Here is a 12,793-nt window from a genome sequence, read left to right on the forward strand (position 1 = left end):
GTTAGGTTGGAGTGTAGATTGGACTGGATTAGGTTAGGTTAGGTTAGGTTGGAGTGTAGATTGGACTGGATAAGGTTAGGTTAGGTTAGGTTGGAGTGTAGATTGGACTGGATTAGGTTAGGTTAGGTTAGGTTGGAGTGTAGATTGGACTGGATTAGGTGTGTGAGTGTGTGTGGGTCGCATTTTAAATATGGTTTAATAAAATCTCTTAATCGTAACAAACAGCTGACAGTCACCACTAAACTATAAACAAGGACATCAACTCAACAAGGGGTCGTTTAAAGCTCGAATCCGGGTACCTGGTGTGTATTTAAACTCCCATTATGGAACAATTTTCTCTGATATATACGAACCTCTGGAGTCCTGGTTTCAGATTCGCTAGGGTAAAACTATTTCCTCATAACGGGATATGTAAGAATTTGTCTAAGTAGATAAATTACGTTGTTACTATTGGAAATGTCTCAAAATGGCGGCAAAACTGTGTGGAGACCTTACCTTAACTAGATATCTTCACTTAGTAATTCAGGTGTGTGTGTGTGTGTGTGTGTGTGTGTGTGTGTGTGTGTGTGTGTGTGTGTGTGTGTGTGTGTGTGTGTGTGTGTGTGTGTGTGTGTGTGCCCATTCACATCTAATGAAACTCAATATAATGGACTATCATCTCTATGTATTTCGATAGATGGGTTTCACATCTAACGGACCCTCGATATAACGGACTTTCCTCTCCATATAGTCCGTTAAATAGAGGTGTCACTGAATATATGAAAAACATAAATATTCACCATACACGTATAATAATGTGGATGAGGGTCGCTTAACCTGGCCCTATCACCGTCAACTGGCCTTGTCACCATCATCCGTCACATTACCCCGTCACCCGTCACTCCACCCACGTTGTGTTCAAGGCTGATTCTCGCTAACTGCATTACAACCAGTCATTCACTCACCACACAGGGGGGTAACTGTATATTGTATTAACACTGTAGGATGGAGGCAGGAAGCCGTGTATGTTGTATTAATAGGATGGAGACAGGAAGCCGTGTATGTTGTATTAATAGGATGGAGGCAGGAAGCCGTGTATGTTGTATTAATAGGATGGAGGCAGGGAGCCGTGTATGTTGTTAATATGGATGGAAGGTGACCATGTATGTTTTAACGAGATGGAGGGAACCGTGTATAGACAGAGACAAACAGACAGACAGACAGATAGACAGACAGGTGTGTGTGTGTGTGTGTGTGTGTGTGTGTGTGTGTGTGTGTGCGTGTGTAAGTCATGCATCAGGTGTGTATAACAGTCGCCGGGTGGTATCAAGCAACATGTGACTGCTCTTACTACAATACTGCTGCTCGAACTGCTCTTGTTATTGCGACGTATTGCTGTTGTTCGCCCTGCTGTTACTGGTGCTGCTGCTGTTACTGGTGCTCCTGCTGTTACTGGTGCTGCTGCTGTTACTGGTGCTGCTGCTGTTACTGGTGCTGCTGCTGTTACTGGTGCTGCTGCTGTTACTGGTGCTGCTGCTGTTGCTAGGTGTTGCTGCTGTTACTGGTGCTGCTGCTGTTACTGGTGCTGTTGCTGTTACTGGTGCTGTTGCTGTTACTGGTGCTCCTTGCTGTTACTGGTGCTGCTGCTGTTACTGGTGCTGCTGCTGTTACTAGTGCTGCTGCTGTTACTGGTGCTGCTGCTGTTACTGGTGCTGCTGCTGTTACTGGTGCTGCTGCTGTTACTGAGTGCTGCTGCTGTTACTGGTGCTGCTGCTGTTACTGGTGCTGCTGCTGTTACTGGTGCTGCTGCTGTTACTGGTGCTGCTGCTGTTACTGGTGGTGCTGCTGTTACTGGTGCTGCTGCTGTTACTGGTGCTCCTGCTGTTACTGTGTGCTGCTGCTGTTACTGGTGCTGCTGCTGTTACTGGATGCTGCTGCTGTTACTGGTGCTGCTGCTGTTACTGGTGCCTGCTGTTACTGGTGCTGCTGCTGTTACTGGTGCTGCTGCTGTTACTGGTGCTGCTGCTGTTACTGGTGCTGCTGTTTACTAGTGCTGCTGCTGTTACTGCTGCTGTTTACTGGTGCTGCTGCTGTTACTGGTGCTGCTGCTGTTACTGGTGCTGCTGCTGTTACTGGTGCTGCTGCTGTGCTGTTGCTGCTGCTGTTACTGGTTGCTGCTGCTGTTACTGGTGCTGCTGCTGTTACTGGTGCTGTTGCTGTTACTGGTGCTGCTGGTGTACTGGTGCTGCTGCTGTTACTGGTGCTGCTGCTGTTACTGGTGCTGCTGCTGTTGACTGGTGCTGCTGCTGTTACTGGTGCTGCTGCTGTTACTGGTGCTGCTGCTGTTACTGGTGCTGCTGCTGTTACTGGTGCTGCTGCTGTTACTGTGCTGCTGCTGTTACTGGTGCTGCTGCTGTTACTGGTGCTTTGCTGTGTTACTGATGCTGCTGCTGTTACTGGTGCTGCTGCTGTTACTGGTGCTGCTGCTGTTACTGGTGTTGCTGTTGTTACTGGTGCTGCTGCTGTTACTGGGTGCTCCTGCTATTTGCTGGTTCTGCTGGTTTACTGGTTTGCTGCATTTTCTGTTGTTACTGCTGTTGCTGTTACTCTTGTTTGCTGGTTACGCTGCTGCTTTTGCTGGTTGCTTCTGCTTATGTTGCTGGTTGTTTGCGTTACTGGTTACTCTTGTCGTTGCTGGTGCTGCTGCTGTTGCTGGGGTTGGCTGCTGCTGTTACTGGTGCTGCTGCTGTTACTGGTTGCTGGCTGCTGTTGCTGGTTGCTGCTGTTGCTGGTGCTGCTGCTGTTACTGGTGCTGCTGCTGTTGCTGGTGCTTCTACTTTTGCTGTTACTGGTGCTTTACTGGTGTTGCCTTTGTTTGGTGCTGCTGCTGTTACTGGTTGCTGCTCTGTTACTGGTGCTGCTGCTGTTACTGGTTTTTTACAATGTTGCTGTTGTGCTGCTTGCTCTGGTGTGCGTTGCTGTTACTGGTGCTGCTGCTGTTACTGGTGCTGCTGCTGTTACTGGTGCTGCTGCTGTTACTGGTGCTGCTGCTGTTACTGGGTGCTGTTGCTGTTGCTGGTTGCTGCTGTTACTGGTGCTGCTGCTGTTACTGGTGCTGCTGCTGTTACTGGTGCTGCTGTTTACTGGTGCTGCTGCTGTTACTGGTGCTGCTGCTGTTACTGGTGCTGCTGCTTTGCTGTTACTGCTGCTGTTACTGGTGTTGCTTGCTGTTTTACTAGTGCTGCTGTTACTGGTGCTGTTGCTGTTACTGGTTGCTGCTGTTACTGGTGCTGCTGCTGTTGCTGGTGCTGCTGCTGTTACTGTTGTGCTGCTGTTGCTGGTGCTGCTGCTGTTACTGGTGTTCCTGCTGTTACTGGTATGCTGCTTGTTACTTGCTGCTGTTGTTACTGGTGCTGCTGCTGTTACTGGTGCTGCTGCTGTTACTGGTGCTCCTGTATTACTAGTGTTGCTGCTGTTACTGGTGCTGCTGCTGTTACTGGTGCTGCTGCTGTTACTGTCTGCTGCTGTGTGCTGCTGCTGTTACTGGTGCTGCTGCTGTTACTGTGCTGCTGTTACTTGCTGCTGCTGTTACTGGTGCTGCTCTGTTACTAGTGTGCTGCTGTTACTAATTGCTGTTGCTGGTGCTACTGCTGTTACTGGTGTTGCTGTGTTACTGGTACTGCTGCTATTACTGAATGCTGCTGCTGTTTACTGGTGCTGCTTCTGTTACTGGTGCTGCTGCTGTTTTACTGTATGTTGCTGCTGTTACTGGTGCTGTTGCTGCTGTTCATATGTTGCTGCTGTTACTGGTGTGCTGCTGTTACTGGTGCTGCTGCTGTTACTGGTGTTGCTGCTGTTACGTGCTGCTGCTGTTACTGGTGCTGCTGCTGTTACTGGTGCTGCTGCTGTTACTGGTGCTGCTGCTGTTACTGGTGCTGCTGCTGTTACTGGTGCTGCTGCTGTTACTGAGTGCTGCTGCTGTTACTGGTGCTCCTGCTGTTACTGGATTGCTGCTGCTGTTACTGGTGCTGCTGCTGTTACTGGTGCTGCTGCTGTTACTGGTGCTGCTGCTGTTACTGGTGCTCTGCTGTTACTGGTGCTGCTGCTGTTACTGGTGCTGCTGCTATTACTGGTGCTGCTGCTGTTACTGATGCTGCTGCTGTTACAGTGCTGCTACTGTTACGTTGCTGCTGTTACTGGTGCTGCTGCTGTTACTGGTGCTGCTACTGTACTGGTGTTGCTGCTGCTGTGGTTGTGTGGTTCTGGTGCTGCTGCTGTTACTGGTGCTGCTGCTGTTACTGGTGCTGCTGCTGTTACTGGTACTGCTGCTGTTACTGGTGCTGCTGCTGTTGCTGGTGCTGCTGCTGTTACTGGTGCTGCTGCTGTTACTGGTGCTGCTGCTGTTACTGGTGCTGCTGCTGTTACTGAGTACTTTGCTGCTGTTGCTGCTGCTGTTACTGGTGCTGTTGTTGCTGGTTATTACTGGTGTTACTGTTTGTTGCTGCTTTGCTGTTACTAGTGCTCTGCTGTTACTGGTGCCTGCTGTTACTGGTGCTGCTGTTGCTGATTGCTGCTGCTGTTACTTGCGTTGTGCTGCTGCTGTTACTAGTGCTGCTTATTACTGGTGCTGCTGCTGTTACTGGTGCTGCTGCTGTTACTGGTGCTGCTGCTGTTACTGTGCTGTGTGCTGCTGCTGTTACTGGTGCTGCTGTTGCTGCAAACACTGGTGCTGCTGCTGTTACTGTTGCTGTTACTGTGCTGCTACTGTGCAGTGCTGCTGCTGTTACTGGTGCTCTGCTGTTACTGGTGCTGCTGCTGTTACTGGTGCTGCTGCTGTTACTGGTGCTGCTGCTGTTACTGGTGTGCTGCTTAATTGCTGCTGCTGTTACTAGTGCTGCTGTTACTGGTGCTGCTGCTGTTGCTGGTGCTTTGTGCTGGTGTTGCTGTTACTGGTGCTGCTGCTGTTGCTGAGTATGTGTTACAGTGCTGACTGTTACTGGTGCTGCTACTGTTACTGGTGCTGCTGCTGTTACTGGTGTGCTGCTTGTACTGGTGCTGCTGTTGCTGAGTGCTGCTGCTGTTACTGGTGCTGCTGCTGTTACTGGTACTTTGTTACTGATTGCTGCTGCTGTTACTGTTGCTGCTGCTGTTACTGGAGTTTGCTGCTGTTACTGGTGCTGCTGCTGTTACTGGTGCTGCTGCTGTTACTGGTGTTGCTGCTGTTACTGGTGTTGCTGCTGTTACTGGTGCTGTCTGCTGTTGCGTGCTGCTGCTGTTACTGGTGTTGCTGCTGTTACTGGTGCTGCTGCTGTTACTGGTGCTGCTGTTACTGTGTTGCTGCTGTTACTGGTGCTGACTGTGTGCTGCTGTTACTGGTGCTGCTGCTGTTACCTGGTGCTGCTGCTGTTACTGGTGCTGCTGCTGTTACTGGTGCTCCTGCTGTTACTGGTGCTGCTGCTGTTTCTGTTGCTGCTGTTACTGGTGCTGCTGTTACTGGTGCTGCTGCTGTTACTGGTACTCTGCTGTTACTAGTGCTGCTGCTGTTTTACTGGTGCTGCTGCTGTTACTGTGCTGCTGCTGGTGCTGCTGCTGTTACTTGTGCTGCTGCTGTTACTGGTGCTCTGCTGTTACTGGTGCTGCTGCTGTTACTGGTGCTGCTGCTGTTACTGGTGCTGCTGCTGTTATGCTGCTGCTGTTACTGGTGCTGCTGCTGTTACTGGTGCTGCTGTTACTGGTGTTTGCTGTACTGGTGCTGCTGCTGTGTTGCTGGTGCTGCTGTTGCTGGTTAACAACTGCTGTTGCTGGTTAACAACTGCTGTTGCTGGTGTAACAACATTGCTGGTTAACAACAACGTTGCTGGTTCATCTGCTGTTACTGGTGTTACTTGCTGTTAACTTTGCTGGTTAACAACTGCTGTTTGGTGCTGCTGCTGTTGCTGGTTACTGCTGCTGTTGCTGGTTAGCTGCTGCTGTTACTGGTGCTTAAGCAACGTTGCTGGTTGCTACCTTGCTGGTTAGCAACCGCTGTTGCTGTGTTAACATTGCTGGTTGGCAACACGTGCTGGTTAACTTGCTGTTGCTGGTTACTGTTGCTGGTTAACGCAACGTTTGCTGGTTAACTGCAACTGTTGCTGGTTGTCTTAGCGTTGCTGGTTACAGCAACTGTTGCTGGTTGCTGCTCATTTGCTGGTTATCTGCTGCTGTTACTGGTTAGCTCTTGTTGCTGGTTAGGTTTTTCGTTGCTCAGTTGACAATTTGCTGGTTAGCCTTGCTGAATTGTGCTGCTGTTGCTGGTTAGCAACAACGATTTGCTGGTTATCAACACGTTTGCTGGTTATCACAGCTTGTTGCTGGTTATCCTTATTTGCTGGTTGCTGCTTGCTGGTTGCTGCTGCTGTTGCTGGTGTTGCTGGTTAACACGATTTGCTGGTTATTGTGCTGTTGCTGGTTATTATTTACTTTGGTTACCTTTGCTTGTTACTGTTGCTTAATTGCTGGTTTTAACTTTGCTGGTTATAACAGCAATTGCTGTTCTGTGTTGCTGGTTACTGGTTGCTGGTTCTACTGTACTGGTTGCTGCTTGCTGAATTTGCAGTTTCTGATTGCTGCGTTGCTGGTTCTGCTGCTGTTGCTGGTGGTGCTGCTGTTACTGGTGTTGTTGCTGTTACTGGTGCTGCTGCTGTTATGGTGCTGCTGCTGTTACTGGTGCTGTTGCTGTTGCTGGTGCTGCTGCTGTTGTTACTGGTGCTGCTGCTGTTACTGGTGCTGCTGCTGTTACTGGTGCTGCTGCTGTTACTGGTGTTGCTGCTGTTACTGGTGCTGCTGCTGTTACTGGTGCTGCTGCTGTTACTGGTGGTGCTGCTGTTACTGGTGCTGCTGCTGTTACTGGTGCTCCTGCTGTTACTGGTGCTGCTGCTGTTACTGGTGCTGCTGCTGTTACTGGTGCTGCTGCTGTTACTGGTGCTGCTGCTGTTACTGTGCTCTGCTGTTACTGGTGCTGCTGTTACATTGCTGCTGCTGTTACTGGTGCTGCTGCTGTTACTGGTGTTGCTGCTGTTACTGGTGCTGCTGCTGTTACTGGTGCTCCTGCTGTTACTGGTGCTGCTGCTGTTACTGGTGTTGCTGCTGTTACTGGTGCTGCTGCTGTTACTGGTGCTGCTGCTGTTACTGGTGTTGCTGCTGTTACTGGTGCTGCTGCTGTTACTGGTGCTGCTGCTGTTACTGGTGCTGCTGCTGTTACTGGTGCTGTTGCTGTTACTGGTGCTGCTGTTACTGGTGGTGCTGCTGTTACTGGTGCTGCTGTTACTGGTGCTGCTGCTGTTACTGGTGCTCTGCTGTTACTGGTGGTGCTGCTGTTACTGGTGTTGCTGCTGCTGTTACTGGTGCTGCTGCTGTTACTGGTACTGCTGCTGTTACTGAATTGCTGCTGCTGTTACTGGTGCTGCTGCTGTTACTGGTGCTGCTGCTGTTACTAGTGCTGCTGCTGTTACTGGTGCTGCTGCTGTACCAGTTGCTGCTGTTACTGGTGCTCCTGCTGTTACTGGTGCTGCTGCTGTTACTGGTGCTGCTGCTGTTACTGGTGCTGCTGCTGTTACTGGTGCTGCTGCTGTTGCTGTGTGCTGCTGTGCTGCTGCTGTTACTGGTGCTGCTCTGCTGTTACTGGTGCTGCTGCTGTCACTGGTGCTGCTGCTGCTGTTACTGGTGCTCCTGCTGTTACTGGTGGTGCTGCTGTTACTGGTGCTGCTGCTGTTGTTGCAGTGCTGCTGCTGTTACTGGGGCTGCTGCTGTTACTGGTGTTGCTGCTGTTACTGGTGTTGTTGTTCTTGCTATACTACGGTAATCATCATTGTTACCTCCTCGTCTCCTTATGAAATGTACAGTTGTGGACAAAGTGAATTCGGTAGGGAGGGAGGGAGGGAGGAACGAGGGAAGGAGGGAAGGAGCGAAGGAAGGAAGGAGTGAAGGAGGGAAGGAAGGAGGGAGGGAGAAAAATGGTGTTTGAAAGGGTAGGGGTTGATGTAAACTTGGCAACATTACTTAGAGATAACGATTAAAAAACTTTCCCATTTTCCTTCCACGCCATTTTTTTTTTAATTGTGAGACAAAACTATACTGTATGTGGGTCTCTTAAGGCTTACGGTCGGTGCGTTAGGGGGGACGTAATGCTCAACAGTCTTATACGAAGTCTTCTTAAGTCTTATTTCTGAGCCCATTAGGAGACAGTGTAGACAGGTACTTCACTAGATCTCTTTACCTCCATCATACCTGGCTGAACTGAGGGTACACCTGGAATCCGAACCAGTGACCCGAAAGAGAGGAAGCGAGAGCAGTATCCACTTTTCCTAATTATTCGCTATTTTTTTCAATTATCCTCTCTGTCTGTCTGTCTATGTCTGTCTGTCTGTCTATCTATCTGTCTGTCCATCCGTCTCCCCAGTGATTGGTTCGAAAATAAGACACTGAGGGAAAGACAGCAATATCCTGTTTCTGGAAAGGACCCAATTAACCAGGGATCATTAACCTAGCCGGGCTTACCTGTAATTACTATACCAGAGAGCAGAAGGTAAGGTGACTTGATCTAGGTCTTTGTATGTATGTATGTATGTATGTATGTATGTATGTATGTATGTATGTATGTATAATATCCTTTATACTCTACACAGATCTATACATCGACACACACACACCATACATCATTACATAACCAATATCAACTAAAATCAGTACACAGAGTCATACTAAAACAAGGTCACACAGGAAGGTCAGTGGTTATGGAGGGAGTGATCAAACGTAATGATATACATTTGATCAGGTCATCAAGGTTAAGTGAAATGTGATGTGTTTACCCGTAGAGTTTATGGAAAAATTTTACCTCTTGTCTCGTAATAATAATAATAATAATAATAATAATAATAATAATAATAATAATAATAATATAATAATAATATTTTTTATATATATATATATATATATATATATATATATATATATATATATATATATATATATATATATATATATATATCTCTCTAAAAACATCCCAGAACCGACCAACAACATCTCAAAGTCACTGATTTAAGTCATAGTCGACGTAATCTATTTACTGTGGACGCCTCCCTCCTTTCTTCAGGCAGCCAGGTACTTGTCAGCCTGAGAGAGAGAGAGTGTGGGGTAGCGAGGTAAGGTAAGATCTGTCTCTTCCTTACTGCCTCACATTCCTGTCTCTCTCTTTCTCCTCTCTCTCTCTTTCATTCTGTCTCACATTTTCTCCTTCACTCCCTCTCTCGGTCTCTTTGTCCATCTATCCAATTCTCTCTCTCTCTCTCTCTCTCTCTCTCTCTCTTTTTCTCCACTAACAAAATACAATAACCAAAGAGCTCTGAAATACACTGAGTGAATCGAAACCAAATTAACACATAATTGATTACATTACGTCCCGCGGGTAAATGAAACGAGTAATTGTTCAACTCTAAAGGGGAAAGCGACACACGACATGCAAATGACGTCTAGGGGAGGGCTTACCGTGTCAAAGGGATTTAGTACCAATGTTAAATCACACCTTGAGGCTGATGTGTTCTCTCGTGAGCAGGTAACTCATTAGTAGGTTCGTGGGGACCTGGAGAGAGAGAAGAGCTATACCTTTCCTAGCATTTTCTTGAAGTAACCAAATAAGATAAAAATCACACCTTTGAAGCAAAATAAAAAACAAACACACCTCTTCCTACCTGGATGTAAATGGGTGATCAAGACAGGTGTATGAGTGACGCCTAATATTACCTGTGTGAGGAAGGTGAGTGATGAGGATAAATGTATTTCTTAGTTAATATCACCACCAAGTATGAGAGACATTTACAAGTTATTATCCAGAGTAAGTGAACGATAATTAAAGATCATACCTGTACAGTCACTTTAATACACCTGTAATTGCGACAATAACCACAGCAACAACTATAATCACAACAACCACCACCACAACCACAATAACAACAATAGCAACATTATAAAATTCACAAGAGTAACCACACCACCACCACCCAACCAACCAACCAACCAACCAACCACAACCACAAGAAAATAGTTAGTAATACCTCTTCCACCACTCCCACACACCGCTACTCAACACCCGTTAGATCTCCACAGGGACTCAAGATGAAGAAGACTCTGAATACATAGCTTCCCTCGATTCAATTTCACCCTCTTGATAATGTGGAATACCTGAGGGTGTTAAGGATTCCCCAGGTGTAGGTAAGCACAGGTGAATGAAGTGGAGAGATGTGGAAGGGTAGGGAAGAAGGGGGGGGAGGGGGTGATGAAGGTTGAGGGAAGGGAAAGGTAGGATAAATGAGAGACGTGGCCAGGATACGAGACATTTCCTCACACCGTCTCTCTCAGCTATAAACTCGCTGGCCAGTATACGAAATTTAGGATCCATTAAAGAATTCGGATACAAACATCTCGTCTCGTCATTTTTCGTCTCATTTCAGCTGCTTGATGTTTCGGTCAGGCTAAACTCAACTCAGGGGAAAGAGAGTGTTATCCATGTTTGTCTGTCTATCTGTATGTGTCTGTGCCTGTCTGGTCTATCTGTCTGTAAACAAATTCTAAATATATAACCAATTCTTTGTGTTTTGTTATATTGATTATGAGAGGTTTACAGTGTGTGTGTGGGGAGGGGGTGGGAGGAGATGCCAGGGAGGTCTTGTTAACAAGGCGGATGTTTACCATACAATGAGAAGAGGAAGGAAAGGAAAGGGAGGAGGAAGGAAGGAAGAGGAGGAGAGAGAAGGAGAGGAGGGGGAGAGAAGAGAGGGGAGATAGTATCAGGCTTACCGTCCACCAGACCCAACAGGAGATCATTTAATCATACTAATCAAAAGGTTTCTCCCAACGATGGTGTGTGTGTGTGTGTGTGTGTGTGTGTGTGTGTGTGTGTGTGTGTGTGTGTGTGTGTGTGTGTGTGTGTGTGTTGGATCAGAGGGCCCAAACCTAACGTAAACTTTCCTAACCAAAACTAAGACAATACCACAGGAAGAAGACATGGCAGGTCCTCGTTGTACCCTCCTACAGCACCACCACCTTCAGGAGCCTCCTGAGTGGGTGTCACGTGGAGGGAAGGAAGGAGGAGTGGATGATGAGGTGAAAGTAGGGAGAGGGTAATAAAGTTTCAAGTGATTCAGAAAAGTTTAATATAGAACTTTGTGTGTTGAAGTGTGTAATGTGCCTTGAGGGTTTACGATTCAAGATATAGAATTGTTTAGTTTTATTTCATGTTTTATCGAGTTAAACCTCAGCTTAAGTTTTATCAAATGAACTTCCAATATTACACTCCAGCACTTGTATAGGTGTAGCTGTAGTTTTATTCATATCTGTCTGTTTGTCATCTGTCTGCCTCTCTGTCATTTGTCTGACTGTCCCTCTGTCTGTCTGTCTACCTATGTCTGTTCGTCTGTCTGTCTGTCATCTGTCTGTCTGTCTGTCTGTCTGTCTACCTATATCTGTTCGTCTGTCTGTCTGTCATTTCTGTCTGTCTGTCTGTCTTCCTATGTCTGTTCGTTTGTCTGTCTGTCTGTCTGTCATCTGTCTGTCTGTCTGTCCGTCTGCTCAGATGGTGGTCGACATATTTAAAGTTTAGTCAAGTTTAATGTACACAACCTCCACAGATGGTTCTCACCCCAACAGATGAAGAAACCAATCCACCCAGGTAACGATTCTCACAGGTAAATATTTATACTAGTTCAGCTTTCACGCTATAGAGTCTTAAGTACGCTACAATATCTACCTTACGTAATTAAACCAGTCAACAAAATTCTTAAACCCTCACACTGTTAAACCACATTTGTGTGTTGGTGAATGTAGATTAAGTGTATGTATGTATGTATGTATGTATGTATGTATGTATGTATGTGACCGTGTACCTGTATACCTGTGTTCAGTAAGATTTGCATATATATATGTTTTACAGGTGTCTGAAAATACATCAAGTGTCGCTGTGTTTATGTATCTAGTTTGCGTTCGTGAGCGCTATGAAAACACACACACACACACACACACACACACACACACACACACACACACACACACACACACACACACACGTTATGAGACCCGAAGACAAACATTAATCACCATTTAATACCTGTTGAAAAAAAAAAAATTCTGTTAATGAGGTAATAACGCCAGCAATTACCCCGCCAGCAATAACAGTGATTGACGAATACGGTAGCGGGCGGGGAACACCAATTACGTCAACAACAATGATAACGATAAAAAGAAATAGCAGCTAATAATAGTAATTTAGGTTCCAGGGTTCAAAGAGTTGTAGCTTAACCGTAATTACCTGTACTTAATGACTCTTGGGATAGTTCCATGTGTTTTATAATCTTCATTAATCGCCAGGTGTAATTATACGCTGGCGAGTTTTGAGTAATTATCTGTTATTCTGGATGTAATTAAGTAGTGGATAAATGCAGTAATAAGGAACTTTAATAAATATGGGACGAAAAGAGGAATAAATGACGTAATGAGAGTGATTGACAATTACAACAGAGAGAAGCGTATTAACAGCAATAAATAACAGTGATTTATGTAAACAACATCAAAAACACCGAGAACAGCAGCAAAAATCACAGCGAAAGATATTAATAACAACTCTCATACAGTAATAAATTATCAAAATCAAGGCAATAAATCCTCAAAATCAAGGCAATAAATTCTCAAAGTCAAGGCAATAAATTCTCAAAATCAAGGCAATAAATCCTCAAAACCAAGACAATAAATCTCAAATCAAGGAATAAATCCTAAAGTCAAGCAATAA

General features: G+C 46.2%; 1 protein-coding gene across 1 annotated transcript in view; it reads left to right on the forward strand.

Moving 5' to 3' along the window:
- LOC121876034 (maltase-glucoamylase, intestinal-like) overlaps positions 1 to 12,793 on the forward strand; it is a 41,233-nt gene that overhangs the window by 10,467 nt on the left and 17,973 nt on the right. The window lies entirely within an intron of this gene.

Source organism: Homarus americanus, unplaced genomic scaffold (genome assembly GCF_018991925.1).
Source record: "Homarus americanus isolate GMGI-L3 unplaced genomic scaffold, GMGI_Hamer_2.0 scaffold15811, whole genome shotgun sequence".
Taxonomy (NCBI): Eukaryota; Metazoa; Arthropoda; class Malacostraca; order Decapoda; family Nephropidae; genus Homarus; species Homarus americanus.